At 37.9% G+C, this 19,196-nt stretch overlaps 1 long non-coding RNA gene across 1 annotated transcript in view; it reads right to left on the reverse strand.

Moving 5' to 3' along the window:
• The window catches only part of LOC110266382, a 20,676-nt gene extending 2,228 nt beyond the window's left edge, over positions 1–18,448 (reverse strand). Inside the window, exons 1-3 of the long non-coding RNA XR_002353704.1 lie at positions 18,097–18,448; positions 9,310–9,425; positions 9,161–9,164 (exon numbers count right to left, since the gene is read on the reverse strand). This is a non-coding gene — a long non-coding RNA (uncharacterized LOC110266382). The remainder of the gene's footprint in view (positions 1–9,160; positions 9,165–9,309; positions 9,426–18,096) is intronic.

Genomic DNA, 19,196 nt, shown 5'->3' on the forward strand with positions numbered 1-19,196 from the left:
TACTTTGATCATGGTTCCTAGTGATCCATGTGTTTGCATAGAACTCTTGAACCATTAAGATCCCGACTTGTTGAATAGGATTAGAGAGAACTTCCCATCCTCTTCTTCTAATCTCTTGTCGGATCTCCGGATATTCGCACTTTTTGAGCTTAAAAGGGACCTCAGGGATCACCTTTTTCTTGGCCACAACTTCATAGAAGTGGTCTTGATGGACCTTTGAAATGAATCTCTCCATCTCCCATGACTCAGAGGTGGAAGCAATTGCCTTCCATTTCCTCTTTCTTGAGGTTTCTCTGGCCTTAGGTGCCATTAATGGTTATGGAAAAACAAAAAGCAATGCTTTTACCACACCAAACATAAAAGGTTTGCTCGTCCTCGAGCAAAAGAAGAAAGAAAGTAGTAGAAGAAGAAGAAAATGAAGGAGATGGAGGGAGAGAGTGTATTCGGCCAAGGGGGAGAAGTGGTGGTTGTAATGTATGAAAATGGAGTAGTGTTGAGGGGTTTATATAGGGGTGGGGTGGAGGGTAGGTTTCGGCCATTAGGGTTGGGTTTGGGAGGGAAAAAATTTTGAATTTTGGAGGTAGGTAGGGTTCATGGGGAAGAGTGGATGGATGTGAGTGGTTAAGGGTATTTAGAGAAGAGGTATGGAGGTGATTGGTGAAGGGTATTTGGGGAAGAGAGGTATGAAAAGGTGTGAAGAGGAAAGAAGAAGAGGTGGGGTAGGTGGGGATCCTATGGGGTCCACAGATCTAGTGGGGTCAAGGACTTAGCATCCCAGCTCAAATTAGGCGTGGAAAACGCCCTTAGAATGCATGTCTGGCGTTTAACGCCAGCTTGCTGCTTGTTTCTGGCGTTTAACGCCAATTCCATGCTCTGTTCTGGCGTTAAACGCCAGTCTAGTGCTTGTTTCTGGCGTTTAACGCCAGCTTGATGCTTCTTTCTGGCGTTAAATGCCAGCTTGATGCTTCTTACTGGCGTTTTAACGCCAGTAGGCTCTTCCTCCAAGGTGAGCTGTTTTTAATGCTGCTTTTCATTCTATTTTTGATTTTTCAGTTGTTTTTGTGACTTCACATGATCATCAACCTAAAGAAAACATAAAATAGTAATGGAAAATAAATAGATATAATTAAATAACATTGGGTTGCCTCCCAACAAGTGCTTCTTTAATGTCAATAGTTTGACAGTGAGCTCTCATGGAGCCTCACAGATATTCAGAGCATTGTTGGGACCTCCTAACACCAAACTTAGAGTTTGAATGTGGGGGTTCAACACCAAACTTAGAGTTTGGTTGTAGCCTCCCAACACCAAACTTAGAGTTTGACTGTGGGGGCTTTGGTTGACTCTGCAGAGAGAGAAGCTTTTCATGCTTCCTCTCCATGGTTACAGAAGGAGAACCTTGAGTCTTAAATACAAGGTAGTCCTCATTCAGTTGAAGGACCAACTCTCCTCTGTCCACATCAATCACAGCTTTTGCTGTGGCTAGGAAGCGTCTTCCAAGGATGATGGATTCATCCTCATCCTTCCCAGTGTCTAGGATTATGAAATCAGTAGGGTTGTAAAGGCCTTCAACCTTTACTAGCACATCCTCTACTAGTCCATAAGCCTGTTTTCTTGAGTTGTCTGCCATCTCTAATAAGATTCTGGCAGCTTGCACCTCAAGGATCCCAAGTTTCTCCATTACAGAGAGTGGCATAAGCTTAATGCCTGACCCCAGGTCACACAGAGCCTTCTCAAAGGTCATGGTGCCTATGGTACAGGATATTAAGAATTTACCAGGATCCTGTTTCTTTTGAGGTAATTTCTGCCTATCCAATGCATTTAGTTCATTGGTGAGCAAGGGAGGTTCAGCTTCATGATTGCACCAAGGAACTTAGCAACTTGCTCTTCAGTAATGTCTTCATCCTCTTTAGAGGAAGAATACTCATCAGAGCTCATGAAGGGCAGAAACAGGTTGAATGGAATCTCTATGGTCTCTGTATGAGCCTCAGATTCCTTCAGGTCCTCATTGAAGAACCCTCTAGTGTTCAGAGGACGTCCCATGAGGTCTTCCTCATTGGGATTCATGTCCCCCTCCTCCCTTGTAGGTTCGGCCATGATGGTCAAATCAATGGCCTTGCACTCTCTCTTTGGATTTTCTTCTGTATTGCTTGGGAGAGTACTAGGAGGAGCTTCAGTGACTCTTTTACTCAGCTGGCCCACTTGTGCCTCCAAATTTCTAATGGAGGACCTTGTTTCATTCATGAAACTTAGAGTGGCCTTAGATAGATCAGAGACTATATTTGCTAAGCTAGATGGATTCTGCTCAGAATTCTCTGTCTGTTGCTGAGTGGATGATGGAAAAGGCTTGCTATTGCTAAACCTGTTTCTTCCACCATTATTAAAGCCTTGTTGAGGCTTTTGTTGATCCTTCCATGAGAAATTTGGATGATTTCTCTATGAGGGATTATAGGTGTTTCCATATGCTTCACCCATGTAATTCACCTCTGCTATTGCAGGGTTCTCAGGATCATAAGCTTCTTCCTCAGAAGATGCTTCTTTAGTACTGTTGGATGCAGCATGCAATCCATTCAGACTCTGAGAAATCATATTGACTTGCTGAGTCAATATTTTATTCTGAGCCAATATGGCATTCAAAGTATCAATTTCAAGAACTCCCTTCCTCTGAGGCGTCCCATTACTCACAGGATTCCTTTCAGAAGTGTACATGAACTGGTTATTTGCAACCATGTCAATGAGTTCCTGAGCTTCTGCAGGCGTTTTCTTTAGGTGAATGGATCCACCTGCAAAATGGTCCAATGACATCTTTGAAAATTCAGACAGACCATCATAGAATATATCCAGGATGGTCCATTATTCTGAAAGCATGTCAGAAGGACACTTTTTAGTCAGTTGCTTGTATCTCTCCGAAGCTTTATAGAGGGATTCACCTTCTTTCTGTTTGACTAAGCTTGCTAAGCTTTTGGGGAGGAAAGAACTTGGCTAAGAAAGCCGTGACCAGCTTATCCCAAGAGTTCAGGCTATTTTTAGGTTGAGAGTTCAACCATATTCTAGCTCTGTCTCTTACAGCAAACAGGAAAAGCATAAGCCTGTAGACCCATGCAAAGATCAAACAAGGAAATTCATCAAGAACAACTTGAAGATCTTGAAGAATGCAATGCATGAATTTTCGAAAAATGCAAGAAAGAGATAAACATGCAATTGACACCAAACTTAAAAACTGACACAAGACTCAAACAAGAAACACAATATTTTTTGTTTTTATGATTTTATTAATTTTTTTTGGTATTTTTTTTTCGAAAAATATTTTAGGAAAAACGAAAAAGAAGAAATTTTTTTTTGTATTTTTCGAAAATAAGAAATAAAAAGCTTAAAATTAAAATAAAATTACCGAATCTGAGCAACAAGATGAACCGTCAGTTGTCCAAACTCGAACAATCCCCGGCAACAGCGCCAAAAACTTGGTGTGAGAAATCGTGATCGTTCATTCCTTGGTAACGGCGCTAAAAACTTAATATGCACGTTCATAATTTTAGTTCTTTGTCATAACTTCGCACAACTAACCAGCAAGTGCACTAGGTCGTCCAGGTAATAAACCTTACGTGAGTGAGGGTCGATCCCACGATGATTGTCGGCTTGAAGCAAGCTATGGTAACCTTGTAAATCTCAGTCAGGCGGATTCAAATGGTTATGGTGAATTGATAATTAAAATATAATTAAAATATAAATAGCATAGAGATACTTATGTAATTCATTGGTGAGAATTTCAGATAAGCATATGGAGATGCTTTTGTTCCTTCTGAACCCCTGCTTTCCTACTGTCTTCATCCAATCCTTCATACTCCTTTCCATGGCAAGCTTTATGTAGGGCATCACCGTTGTCAATGGCTACATCCCGTCCTCTCAGTGAAAATGGTCCAAAATGCGCTGTCACCGCACGGCTAATCATCTGTCGATTCTCGATCCTGCTGGAATAGGATTCAGTAATCATTTTGCGTCTGTCACTACGCCTAGCAATCGCGAGTTTGAAGCTCGTCACATCCATTCCTTCTCAGATCCTACTCGGAATACAACAGACAAGGTTTAGACTTTCCGGATCTCAAGAATGGCCGCCAATAATTCTATCCTATACCACGAAGACTCTGATCTCACGATCAGGAGGCTAGGAGATACACATTCAAGCTTGTTTTCATGTAGAACGGAAGTGTTTGTCAGGCACACGTTCATAAGTGAGAATGATGATGAGCATCACATAATCTTCACATTCATCATGTTCTTGTGTGCGAATTAATATATTAGAGAAGAAATAGGCTTGAATTGAATAGAAAAACAATAGTACTTTGCATTAATTCATGAGGGACAGTAGAGCTCCACACCTTAATCTATGGTGTGTAGAAACTCTACCGTTGAAAATACATAAGAACAAATAGGATAGACATGGCCGAATGGCCAGCCCCCATAAAGGTCTAAGATAGCATAAAACTAATCAAAAGCTTCTTTCCAACATGATAGTAAAAAGTTCTATTTATACTAAACTAGTTACTAGGGTTACAGAAATGAGTAAATGATACAGAAATTCACTGCCGGGCTCACTTGGTGTGTGCTTGGGCTGAGCATTGAAGCTTTCACGTGCAAAGGTCCTTCTTGGAGTTAAACGCCGGTTTGTAACCTGTTTCTGGCGTTTAACTCTGCTTTGCAACCTGTTTCTGGCGTTTAACACCAGAATAGGGCAGGAAGCTTGTGTTGAACGCCAGTTTGCATCGTCTAAACTCGGGCTAAGTATGGACTATTATATATTGCTGGAAAGCCCTAGATGTCTACTTTCCAACTCAATTAAGAGCGCGCCATTTGGACTTCTGTAGCTCCAGAAAATCCACTTTGAGTGCAGGGAGGTCAGAATCCAACAGCATCTGCAGTCCTTCTTCAGACTAAAAACTATGTAAAAACAATGCCAAAAAGCGTATAAATTATCCGCTCATCAACATCCTAGCTATCAAAGCTCACGCTTCTGGCTACGCCACTCTGATAGCTCGGACATTACGACGACTCTTATACTATTTAATACGAAAATATGAGCCTGTTTAAAACTTTAAACCACAGCACCGCTCCTAAAATACTTCGTTCGGTACGTACATTCATGCATACCATACAACTTACAAACTCGCAAAGAGTACATACATACATACATATATATATATATTACAAGCATTAACCAATATAATTTCTATCCCTCTTACAGAATGTATAAAGATAGAGGCGAGGGAACAATAAATAATAACTAAAGCAATACATAGCATCGCAACAACAACTAAATAAACTCTTCGTGACTTCTACGTTCACATCCTGAAAAGGGAAATTTGTAGGGGGTGAGAACATCATCCTCGAAAGGGTTCTCAGTAGAGGGTTTTTGAGAATTACTATAATAGGATACGCGAGATAAAATCATTTCAGTGATTAATAACCGCCTTATGCATCTTTTCAAAAGCTAAAGGTTTACTATCAAGAAAAATCTGAAATCTTTTCTGAAGAGGAAACTGTTCATGTAAAATAAATTCAAAAGCATTTCAAAAGGTTTATCTATGCTGAACCAAATTAGCCTTTCATACTTTTCCAAATCACAAATATCAACCAGACATGGTGATAAACCCATATTTTATGATATATTTTGTGCTTAATCTGAGTGATTTATTCAATCCTTCACCCACTTATTCATATTAATTGCATGGTTTTACTTTCCCTTCCTTATTATGTGATGTATGTGAAAAACATGTTTCCTATGCTTAAAAATAATTATTTTGATTACCCTTTATTTCCATTCGATGCCGTGATTCGTGTGTTGAGTAGTTTCAGATCTTCTAAGGCAGGAATGACTTAAAGGATGGAAAGAAAACATACAAAATTGGAAGGAAAGCATAAAACGGAGTTTTTGAAGAAACTGGCAGCCACGCGATCGCATGGGCGACGCGGCCGCATGCCAGCGCAAAAAGACATTAACGCGGCCGCATGACTGACGTGACCGTGCACCTTGAGCGAAATGCATATGACGCGGACGCATGACTGACGCGACCGCGTGACAAGGAAAAACTCCCAATGATGCGACCGCGTGACCCACGCGGACGCGTGACAGAGGCCACGCACCAGAAATTACAGAAAACGCTCATAGCGAATTCTGAAGCCCTTTTTGGCCCAAATCCAAGTCCAGAAGGCATAGACCAGAGGTTATGAAGTGGGGAAATGCATCCATTCAGGGAGACTCTCCAATTAGTTAGTATTCATGAATTAGATCTAGCTTTGAGGGTGGTTCTCTCCTCTCTCTTTAGGATTAGGATTTAGATTTAGGATTTTATTCGCTTTCCGGATTATCTCTTTACCAGGTTCAATATTCCTTTTTATTATGTTCTCAATTTAATTATGAATTCTTCTATGTTATAGATTACTCTTTGAATTAATGTTAATTGAGGTATTTCAGTTTAATATTGCTTTCTTTTATTTATGTTACTTTTATCCCCAATCTGAAGACATTTTTATTCCAGTAGATTTACTTTTTCCCCTTCGGTCTTGGTTAAGAAATCAGTAACTCAGGAGTTATCAAACTCAAACATGATTGATAATCGTTATCTTTGCTAATTGAATTGAACTTCAATAATCCCAATCTTTCCTTAGGGATTAACTAGGATTTGAGGATCTAACTAATTAGTCACTTGACCTTCCCTTGCTCTAGCAAAGGTTAACTAAGTGGAATTAAGATTCAATTTTCATCATCATTGATAAGGATAACTAGGATAGGACTTCTAATTTCTCATACTTTGCCAAAAGTGTGTTTTACAGTTATTTATTTAAATTACAGTCTTTCACTTACTTTAATTGCAATTTAAATTACTTATTCCTCACCTTCGAAACCCCAATTTACAATCTTCATAACCAATAATAAGAACATACTTCCCTGCAGTTCCTTGAGAAGATGACCCGAGGTTTAAATACTTCGGTTATCAATTTATTTAGGGGTTTGTTACTTGTGACAACCAAAATGTTTGTAAGAAAGGTTGATTGCTTGGTTTAGTAACTATACTTGCAACGAGAGTTTACTATAACTTCTAAACCATCAATCTTTGGTTTTTCACATGGCCTTTGGCCTACCTCATGATCAACCACGGCTCTAGGCCCAAACAACCCAACCAACAACCAATCACCACAGTCCAACAGAGTCTCAATCGCAAACACAAATAGGAAAGTTCAAGCACAAAGAAATAGTTACTGCAAGTAGAACAATTAGCAGTTAATCACAAGTAATCACAAAGGCAAACCAAGTACAATACGCACACCCAAACAACGTCACATAGATGCATATGATGCATGCCTGTCCTAGTGGCTGATGATATCATCTGTCGGTTATATAGCCAACCCGACAAGTCCTGGTAGCAAATCATTGAACTGTCCCTCTGTCGTGCATCCCTAACTCGAGTTATACTCAACATAAGTCATAATCTCATATATATCCAACACCCTCACTGGTGTATATTTACGGGGGCGAGCTCATCCGGGACTTTCACAACGCCCGGCCACACTTACGACATAGGGTTAGCAAAGTATCGAGTCTCCACCTGGAGCACATGGTGGCTAGCCACTGCTTTCATCCAAGTAAACTCGTATCTCTGATAGGTGGAAAGTGCAAATCACAATATGAATAACTCAGCATATATGCATTTATTCTCAGCCATAAATCAATATTCGTTTAAGCCTTCCGACTTAAATTCATAACTCATATTTAGCCATCCGGCTCATAACATATTCTGCAATCAGCCAAAATTCATTATCATACACAGCCATTCCGGCTCATAACAAAATATCACATCCACCATCCAACATCATCAAATTCATAAAATTAGCATTCAAGCCATAAATCACTTTTCCTCAATTCACTTTACTTTGAAATCAAATTTCAACTTTTTTCAGCCTTGGCTTTAAAGTTTCCATTCCTCAAATCAACTCAGGCTCATAAGCCACTTTTACTCAAAGTAAGTTCCCCTTTTAAAAACAAAGCCACTCTCTGCATCTTCTTTCCAAAACATCCAAAACAATGGCAAATTAAAGATCTCTTTTGAAATATTCAAAATCATCCATCCAACAACGGGATTTTATAACAAAAGTTCCTCGACAGAGCCTTAAGTCTTTAAGGGAGAATAACATAACTCATTTCCTCAAATTCACTTAAAATCATTAAAACCTTGGCTTCTTGATTTGAGTAATAAAATAGGATCTAAGTCAACCCGAGTCATGTAATCAATTACTCCTTTCAAAGCTGTTTCCATTACTTTAACAAAAACCAGCATCAACCCCATCATAAATTCTAAAGCGTTTCAAACTGCTCAAAAATTATTTTAGTCTTGCAAAAATTCAGAATTCAAAGAGTACTTAAAACTTTTCCCAAAACATTTTAAAATGAAACTTATTAATGGACGTTCAGGTTCTTTCAAAGTCACTGAAACTCTTCTAATTGAAACCCTCAAGTCAAATTCAAAGACATAACCCTTTTCACATTTAAAACGGCCTTAAAACATAAGTTTCATCTAAATAACTTGCTCCCAAAAGAGATACAATACTTTTCTTAAGAAACAAGACTAACTCACAATTTTCTTTTTAATAATTCATTTCAAAAGCATAAGTCATCCCTTTCTTAATAATTCAAATAAAATAGAAGAAGTCTTTAACTCGTAATTTTCCAGATAACATTTCAATAAAGTCCCAGGTTCTACCAGAATTTCTGCAGCACCTCCCCTAAAACTTGGACTCTGCCACCCTTTCTGAGTCCCAACTAAATCGTTCCACAATCCTTTTCAACGGTCCAAATCCAAAATCAATTTCAAGAGCAAGCTAAATCCAGCAGTCACCTCATTTTCATATCTCAAGGAAACCGTTTCAAAATCAAATCATTATCAACCGATTAAACTCATTTCCAAAACTTTAAAGAAACAGTTCAGCAACAATTCGTTTATCAAAACCGAATCAATTAAAGCAAACCAGGCTGAATCCAAAAGTGTATTCTATTTTTCACATTATCAAGAAAATTAACTCAACTCAAATCAATTCCCAACGGATTAAACTCGATCCCAAATCTTTAAAAGAATCAACTTCAAAAACATTCTGTTTTATAAAGCCGCACAACAATCCTGTCAAACAAACATTCATAACTATTCAAGACAACCAAACAATACATAAGACTCATACAATCACCAAATATACATTGTCTCACATCAGTATCCATATGTAATAATTCCAATATATAAAACATAGTTTTCAAAAAATAGCCCCTACCTCAACAAATTGAAACTATAATCCAAACGCCTCTCAGAAATCCTTTCATCTCAACCCAAAACCAATGGCAACTTCAAAGCACAGCCCCACACATTTTCGCAGCAGCATAAACAGCTCTAAATTACAACAAGCAACCTCAATTACTAAATCCTAAGAACATTAATATCGTAAAGGCCTTAATACACGTACGGGACACAAACGCAGGGCTTCCGAAACATAATTACTTACCGAAATAACAAAATGAAGAAGTTGCGATTCCGAACCGACCCGGCAACAGCTCCGGTAGCAGCCAGAAGCTCCGAAGGATCAACTATAATAACCACGCAGCATCAAAACCTTCTTGAAATCCAAAACGACAAAAACTTCAATTAAAACCATACCGACAGAGTTTTTCGGCGACGGCAGAAACAGCCAGAAGCTTCGGCGGTGGTCCCAGAAGTCACAGAACCACTCTCAGCGGTCAGAATCACAGAGACGCAGCTCCTTTCTCCGAAAGCAAAACCTGCGGTATCCCAGAACATCAGAAATGGAGGGGATTCATCTTGCTTCTCTCTCGCTGCTGACAAGGACATCGAACACCCAGCTTTGGCGACGGCGAGCTCGCAGCAACAGCACCCCCGGCGGTCAGCCTTACAACATGACTTCTCTCCTCTCAGACGTGTCACAGCGGCGACAATTCACCGGTGGTAGCGGCTTCCTCCCGGCGTTTATCTCTGTCTCAACGTTTATCTCTGTCCTCTGCGACAGGAATGGCAGCGACAGCCCGGCTCCTCACGCGCGGCGGTCCGGCGATGGCTCCACGGGACGGCGGTGACACGCAGGGCCGCCGACGACGACGACGGGACGGCAGTGGTGAAGCCTGATGCACCGGAGCGGTCTCCTCCCTCCTCTTCTCTTCCTCCTTCCACTGGTGACGATGCCCTCCCTCTCGGATCTCCCCTTCCCCGATTCCCCCTTCCTTTCTTTCTTTTACTTTGTTTTTCTCCTGATCTGTGTTTACTGGAGGGGAAAGAAGGGAAACGTGGGGTCTGCGGCTGGGTAAGGGTCAGTGTGTGTGTGTGTTGGAAATTAAGGTTTTTGGTAAAATTAGGTATTAGGGTAATTTGGTAATTTTAATTAAAATTGGGAATAATATAGTAATTGAAACCCAAATTAAATCCAACACTAATTGTATATTGAAAAATACTATTTGCTCATCAATTTTACAAATTATTTTCAATAAAATGTCCAAATCCAATAATTAGAAATAATATAATTAAATCCTTTGTTTTCCAAAAACAGCAGTATTAATATTTTAAAATATTAATTATTTAGTCCAAATCATATAAAATCCTTATTATTTCACAACTACCAACTTTATAATTTGAATATAGAAAATAATTCAATAATTGTAAAATTGAATAATAATCTTAATTTATTTCAAATTCAATTAATCAAAACTTGCTTTAATTTTCTTTAAATAAAGAAATTTCTGAAATTAATGCTATATAAACAATTGAATTTGAAATTAGCTCATAATAGCCCTTTTTTTTTAAAGTTCTGGGTCTTACATTCTACCCACTTTATAAATATTTTCGTCTTCGAAAATTGATACAAAACGAAAGAAATTTCATAACAGTTCACTTTTGAACACATTTGAGGAAGAAGCAAAATATCTCAACATATAAACATATATACGGTTTTCAAATACTTGGATTGTCGTATGCATAAGGATACAAAGGTAGGAGTGTGATTGCAAAGCAAACGTTACAAGATAGGCTCCATGCAAAAGATGACATGGTTCAAACATGTGATAGTAAGGCAAGGCATCGAAGGCTATAGAACAGGATGGGGTTAAAACAACGTGCTTAACATCTGCCACTAATCTCGTAACAATCTCAAAGCTCCAACTTTCCAACTCCATCATTCACGTAACAACCCTACAACCGGCCATAAGTCTAACACCCGCAAACTCTTCCACAAAGAGCAAAACTACCACAACTCTTCATCACATTACACACCTATCGTTTCCCTTCCATATACACATATCACGTCCTAAAGAACTAACACATCGCATTACCACGTCTACAGGTCCCACGTGACATCAAAACCATTCTCGAGTCTACTCAGAAGGATATAAGATTTTAGAAAGGAGAGACAAATGTCAAAGATAATACTCATAGATTTGAGAGACTGTATGCAATCCAGGTAAATAAGGATGCTCAAGCAATGAAGTTTGCTAGAGTAAATGATAAACCACTATTTTATGGTTTATCTTGTGCTCAATTGAGTGATTTTTATCTACTCTTTACCCACTTATTCATACTATTTGCATGGTTTTACATTTACCTTCCTAATTATGTGCTTTGATTGAAAACATGCTTCTTTGGACTTATAATTGCTAATATTAATCCTCTCTTATTATCATTAGATGCCTTGATATGTGTGTTGAGTGATTTCAGAGATTACAGGGCAGCAATGGCTTGGAGGATGGGAAGAAAGCATGCAAAAGTGGAAGGAATGCAAGAAGTTGGAGAAATTGCTAAGCTGTCCAGCCTGACCTCTCTGCACTCAAATGGCTATAACTTTAGCTACAGAGGTTCAAACGATGCGGTTCCAGTTCCGTTGGAAAGCTAACATCCGGGACTTCGATTTGATATATAATATGCTATAGTTTCTCTGATACTAACCGATGCGACCGCGTGCTCCATGTGGCCGCGTCGCAAGTGACGAAAATCAGCGAATCTGAATTCGCAACCAGCGAATTCTAGGCTTTTTCTGACCCAGTTTGCGGCCCAGAAAACACAGATTAGAGGTTATAAAGTGGAGGAATGCATCCATTCATAGGATTCTCTCATAATTCACAATTTTAGGAGTAGATGTAGTTTTTAGAGAGAGAGGTTCTCTCCTCTCTCTTAGGATTAGGATTTAGGATTTCTCTTAGTTTTAGAGTGACTCTCAATCCCAGGTTCTTTATTTTTATTTATTTTTTCAATTTAATTTATGAACTCTTCCATGTTACATTTGATGTCTTTATTAGAGTTAATTGAGGTATTCCAGACTTATGATTGCTTTCTTTAATTTATTAAAGTTTTCGATTTATCCAAATTATTTTCATTCAAGTAGAATTTCTCCCCTTTTGGATTTGGTTAAATAATTGGTGACTCTTGAGTTATCAAACTCATTGTTGATTGAGAATTGGAATTCTTTAAGAATTAATTCATCCACTTAACTTACCTTCATAGTTAGAGGTTAATAAAGTGGGAGAAAAATCCAATTCTCATTACAATTGATAAGGATAACTAGGATAGGACCTCCAATCTTCATACCTTGCCAAGAGTTTATTTTATTATTACTATTTTATTTTATTCTTTTTGTGCAACATACTGCGTCCTTACTTCCAAAATCCCCAATTTACAATCTTCATAACCAATAATAAGAACATACCTCCCTGCAATTCCTTGAGAAGACGACCCGAGCTTTAAATACTCGGTTATCAATTTTAAAAGGGGTTTGTTACTTGTGACAACCAAAACGTTTGTATGAAAGGACTTTTGAAGGTTTAGAAACTATACTTGCAACGAGGATTTATCCGCAAATTTTTAGACCACGCAAAAGTTCTCTCATCAGTAAATCAACTGACAACTTCAAAGATAACCCTTGAATCAAGAAATTCAATAGGATCAATAAGAGGGAAATCAGCGCATTAACTTGAAACAAATTCAACTTGAGTCGAAAAAGTATAAAGTTTACAGGAAAGAATATCTCAAACCCAAGGTAAAGCTCACAGGACTCAAGAGCACGATTAAAATACTTCCGAATACATTGTTCATAAAAGAGTCAAAAACTTGCGGGAAAATCACTTCGCAATCTAAAAGAAAAGTTAAGCAACAAGCATTCTTCAAGAGAGTAACAAAAGCATAAACGTGGCTTTGCTTTAATGCAAATTCATGTTGAAGTAGATTATGTAGAGTTTAAAAACAAAATGCACATCGGTTTGGCTAAGAGCTAAAATATTTCCTCAAATATTTTAGAAAGATAGTTAGGTGCACAACCTAACCAAAAGTAATTCATAAAACTCGGAAGAAATCAAATGCTTGTTCAAAAATTCTCAAAGTTCATAGTCAAACAAGCGTGTATAAAAATTATAGCAAGGACAAAAGAAGAAGTTAAACTCTATTTAGAAAAGAGAATCCAAGGTAAAATTTGCTTATAAGTTGGTAAGGGAAATAAGTAGTGCATTACAAACGAACAGGTTTCTACTAAATAAGGAAGCTTTCAAAACTTCATTTAAAATAGCGCATGCCAACTTTAAAACAACTTTGTCAAAATTGAACAATGGTTTCAATCTCAATCAAGCAACAGAAAATAAATTCCGTTTAGAATTTCTTCAAAGAGAATTCAAAACTTTTTTAAACAAAGTTTGAAACAAGACTCCAAAAGTATACTTGAAATCACCATCTCAGAAGGATATTCAAGAAAAATAGGATGTACTTAAAAAAAAGAGTCAAGCCATACAAGAAAGGATCTTAAATCAAGATAGTTCAAACAATATCCACTAGGCATGAGACATCAAACAAGCCTTCAATTGATCCAAAAGAATACAAAAGTCATAGGAAAAGACAACTCAATCATTAGTAATTTCTCCAGGATACATCTTTGACTAAAAACTCTGCTATAGACAATGAGGGGATAAACGATGCACCATTTTGAAACGAATCAAACTGACTCATATAGGAATGAAATTCACAAGAAAAGAGAAACTAAGATTGATTGTACTTCTCACAAGAGGTAGAAGAATAATTAAAACAGAATCAAGTATGACATTCATGGAGATGAAAAGGAATAAAAGCGAAAAATCCTTTCTTTCCAGAATTTTGGAAAATACCCAAATACATAATCAAATAAAGATGTCCATTGGAACTATAGTAAAATTACTAGAAAGTCAAATTACATTTAAAATAAGTGCAGTTTCGTAAACCAGTAAAAGTACAGGTGAGGTATTAGGAATAAATAGTTGTTAAACTATATAAGTAATCTTCAAAGTTTCATATATAGATAAGTATATATCTAACCAACAGTAATTTTTATAAAAACCTCAAAATTGGCTGTAATCACTGTCAAATAAGAGAAAAACTGAATCAACAATTTCTCTAAGAATGGACTCGGAATCTGGAGTTAAAAGGCACAGCGCATTAAGACAAGTTCAAAGCTATATCAAAGAATACGTGAATTAAGAAGAACTCAAACAGAGAAAGATAGATGCAACAAGGATTGCAAACAAGCATATGCAATTAAGATCGAAGAAGAATGCATATGAATAGAGGAATAGAGTTGAAAAATCAAACTACTTTTCAAAAGGATTAGCAAACAAGAACTTCAAGTTAGGATATGAAAGAATAGGTCGACTCAAATAGAATTCAAAACACACAACTGAATAGCCTCGAGAAATAGTTTCCAACGTTCCCAAAACCCGTGATTCGCTTTACTCAAAACTCGTATATCATCTATGATAACACATCTATGCCTTCATATACATAATTCACTAGTATTAAGCTGGCCAAACTTAATATCAGGAATTACGCAATGCAAGACTAATGGCATTAATCAATAGACTGCCATGTGCTTAAAGCTCTAATTCTTGTTATCCGAACAAGACCTATTACATGACAAAAGCTCAGAGTATGCAATTGAAGCATAGTCGGTCCATTCCTCAGGCGTTAGAGGAAAGACCGCTCTGATACCATAATGTAACACCCTAACTATCAAAGCTCACGCTTCTGGCTGTGCCACTCTGATAGCTCAGACATTACGACGACTCTTATACTATTTAATACGAAAATATGAGCCTGTTTAAAACTTTAAACCGGAGTACCGCTCCAAAAATACTTTGTTCGGTAACGTACATCTATGGTACAACTTATAAACTCGCAAAGAGTACATATATACATACATACATACATACATACATATATATATATATATATATATATATATGTATCTATGTATGTATATATAAATAATATTACAAGCATTAACCAATACAATTCCTATCCCTCTTACAGAATGTATAAAGATAGAGGCGAGGGAACAATAAATAATAACTAAAGCAATACAGAGCATCTCAACAACAACTAAATAAACTCTTTGTGACTTCTGCATCCACATCCTGAAAAGGAAAATTTGTAGGGCGGTGAGAACATCATCCTCAAAAGAGTTCTCAGTAGAGGGTTTTTGAAAATTACTATAATAGAATACACGAGATAAAATCATTTCAGTGATTAATAACCGCCTTATGTATCTTTTCAAAAGCAAAAGGTTTACTATCAAGAAAAATCTAAAATCTTTTCTGAAGAGGAAACTGTTCATGTAAAATAAAATTCAAAAGCCTTTCAAAAGGTTTATCTATGCTGAACCAAATTAGCCTTTCTTACTTTTCCAAATCAGAAATATCAACCAGACATAGCCTTCGGCCCACCTCATGATCAACCATGGCTCTAGGTCCAAACAACCCAACCAACAACCAATTACCACAGTCCAACAAAGTCTCAACTGCAAACACAAATAGGAAAGTTCAAGCACAAACAAACAGTTACTGCAAGTAGAACAATTAACAGTTAATCACAAGTAATCACAAAGGCAAACCAACTACAATATGCACACCCAAACAACGTCACATAGATACATATGATGCATGCATGTCCTAGTGGCTGATGATATCATCTGTCGGTTATATAGCCAACCCGACAAGTCCTGGTAGCTAACCATTGGAATGTTCCTCTGTCGTGCATCCCCAACTCGAGTTATACTCAACATAAGTCATAATCTCATATATATCCAACACCCTCACTGGTGTATTTTTACGGGGGCGAGGTCATCCGAGACTTTCACAGTGCCCGACCACTCTTACGATAAAGGGTCAGCAGAGTATCGAGTCTCCACCTGGAGCACGTGGTGGCTAGCCACTACTTTCACCCAGAAAAACTCGTATCTCAGATAGGAGGAAGTGAAAAATCACAACATCAATAACTCAGCATAGGTGCATTTATTCTCAGCCATAAATCAATATTCATTTCAGCCTTCCGGCTAAAATTCATGACTCATAGTCAGCCATCCGGCTCATAACATATTTTGCAATCAGCCAAAATTCATTATCATACACATCCATTCCAGCTCATAACAAAATAGCACTTCCAGCATCCAACATCATTAAATTTCCAAAATTAGCATTCAAGCCATAAATCACTTTTTCCTAATTCACTTCACGTTGAAATTAAATTTCAACTCTTTTCAGCCTTGGCTTTATAGTTCCCATTCCTCAAATCATCTCAGGCTCATAAGCCCCTTTTACTCAAAGTAAGTTCCCCTTTTAAAAACAAAGCCACTCTCGGCATCCTCTTTCCAAAACTTCCAAAACCATGGCAAATTAAAGATCTCTTTTGAAATATTCAAAATCATCCATCCAACAATGGGATTTTATAACAAAAGTTCCTCGGCAGAGCCTCAAGTCTTTAGGGGGGAATAACATAACTCATTTCCTCAAATTCACTTAAAATCATTAAAACCTTGGCTTCCTTATTTGAGTAATAAATAGGATCTAAGCCAAACCGAGTCATGTAATCAATTACTCCTTTCAAAGCCGTTTCCTTTAATTTAAAAAAAACTAGCATCAACCCCATGATAAATTCTAAAGCGTTTCAAACTGCTCAAAAATTATTTTAGTCTTGCAAAAATTCAGAATTCAAAGAGTACTTAAAACTTTTCCCAAGATATTTTAGAATGAAACTTCTTAATGGACGTTTAGGTTCTTTCAAAGTCACTGAAACTCCTCTAATTGAAACCCTCAAGTCAAATTCAAAGACATAATCCTTTTCACATTTAAAATGGCCTTAAAACATAAGTTTCATCTAAAAAACTTGCTGCCAAGAGAGATACAATACTTTTCTTAAGAAACAAGACTAAATCATAATTTCCTTTTTAATAATTCATTTTAAAAGCATAAGTCATCCCTTTCTTAATAATTCAAATAAAATAGAAGAAGTCTTTAACTCATAATTTTCCAGATAACATTTTAATAAAGTCCCGGATTCTACCGGAATTTCGGCAGCACCTCCTAAAACTTGGACTCTAACACCCTTTTCGGGTCCCAACTAAACCATTCCAAAATCCTTTTCATCGGTCCAAATCCAAAATCAGTTCAAGAGCAAGCTAAATCCAACAGTCACCTCATTTTCATATCTCAAGGAAACTGTTTCAAAATCAAATCATTATCAACCGATTAAACTCATTTCTAAAACTTTAAAGAAACAGTTCAGCAACAATTCATTTATCAAAACCGAATCAATTAAAGCAAACTAGGCTAAATCCAAAAGTGTATTCTATTTTTCACATTATCAAGAAAATCAACTCAACTCAAATCAATTTCCAACGGATTATACTCGATCCCAAATCTTTAAAAGAATCAACTTCAAAAACATTCCGTTTCACAAAGCCGCACAACAATCCAGTCAAACAAACATTCATAACCAATCAAGACAACCAAACAATACATAAGACTCATACAATCACCAAATATACATTGTCTCACATCAGTATCCATATGTAATAATTCCAATATATAAAATATAGTTTTCGGAAAATAGCCCCTACCTCGACAAATTGAAACTATAATCCAAACGCCTCTTAGAAATCCTTTCGTCTTGACCCAAAACCAATGGCAGCTTCAAAGCACAGCCCCACACATGTTCGTAAAGGCTTTAATACACGTATAAGACACTAACACAGGGCTTCCGAAATATAATTACTTACCGAAATAACAAAATGAAGCAGCTGCGATTCCGAACCGACCCGGCAACAACTCCAGTAGTGGCGAGAAGCTCTGGCAGATCAACTATAATAACCATGCAGCATCAAAACTTTCTAGAAATCCAAAAAGACAGAAACCTTAATTAAAACCCTTACCGGCAGAATTTTTCGGCGACGGCAGAAACAGCCAGAAGCTTCAGCGGTGGTCCGAAAGTCACAAAACCACTCCCGACAGTTAGAATCACAGAGACGTAGCTCCCTTCTCTGGCAGCGACATCTGTGGCGGCCCAGAACATCAGAAACCGAGGGGATTCATCTTGCTTCTCTCCCGCTGCTAACAAGGACAACGACCACCCAGCTACGGCGACGGCGAGCTCGCAGCAGCAGCACCCCTGGTGGTCAACCCTCCAGCGTGACTTCTCTCCTCTCGGATGCGTCACAGCAGCGACAACTCACCAGTGGCAGCGGCTTCCTCCCGGCGTTTGTCTCTGTCTCAACGTCTCTCTCTCTTCTGTGACGGGAATGGCAGCGACAGCCCGGCTCCTCACGCGTGGCGGTATGGCGGTGGCTCCACGGGACGGCGGTGACGCAATTGAGTAGCTCACAGGGCCGACGATGACGACGCGATGGCGGTGGTGAAGCCCGACGCGCCAGTGCGATCTCCTCCCTCCTCTTATCTTCCTCCTTCCACTGGTGGCGATGCCCTCCCTCTCGGATCCCCCATTCCCCGATTCCCCCTTTCTTTCTTGCTTTTACTTTGTTTTTCTCCTAATCTGTGTTTACTGGAGGGGAAAGAAGGGAAACGTGGGGTGTGCGGCTGGGGTGAGGGTCAGTGTGTGTGTGTTGGAAATTAGAGTTTTTGGTAAAATTAGGTTTTAGGGTAATTTGGTAATTTCAATTAAAATTGGGAATAATATAGTAATTGAAACCCAAATTAAATCCAACACTAATTGTATATAGAAAAATACTATTTCCTCATCAATTTTACAAATTATTTTCAATAAAATGTCCAAATCTAATAATTAGAAATAATATAATTAAATCCTTTATTTTTCAAAAACAACAGTATCAATATTTTAAAATATTAATTATTTAGTCCAAAT

This window comes from Arachis ipaensis, chromosome B09 (assembly GCF_000816755.2).
Source record: "Arachis ipaensis cultivar K30076 chromosome B09, Araip1.1, whole genome shotgun sequence".
NCBI lineage: Eukaryota > Viridiplantae > Streptophyta > Magnoliopsida > Fabales > Fabaceae > Arachis > Arachis ipaensis.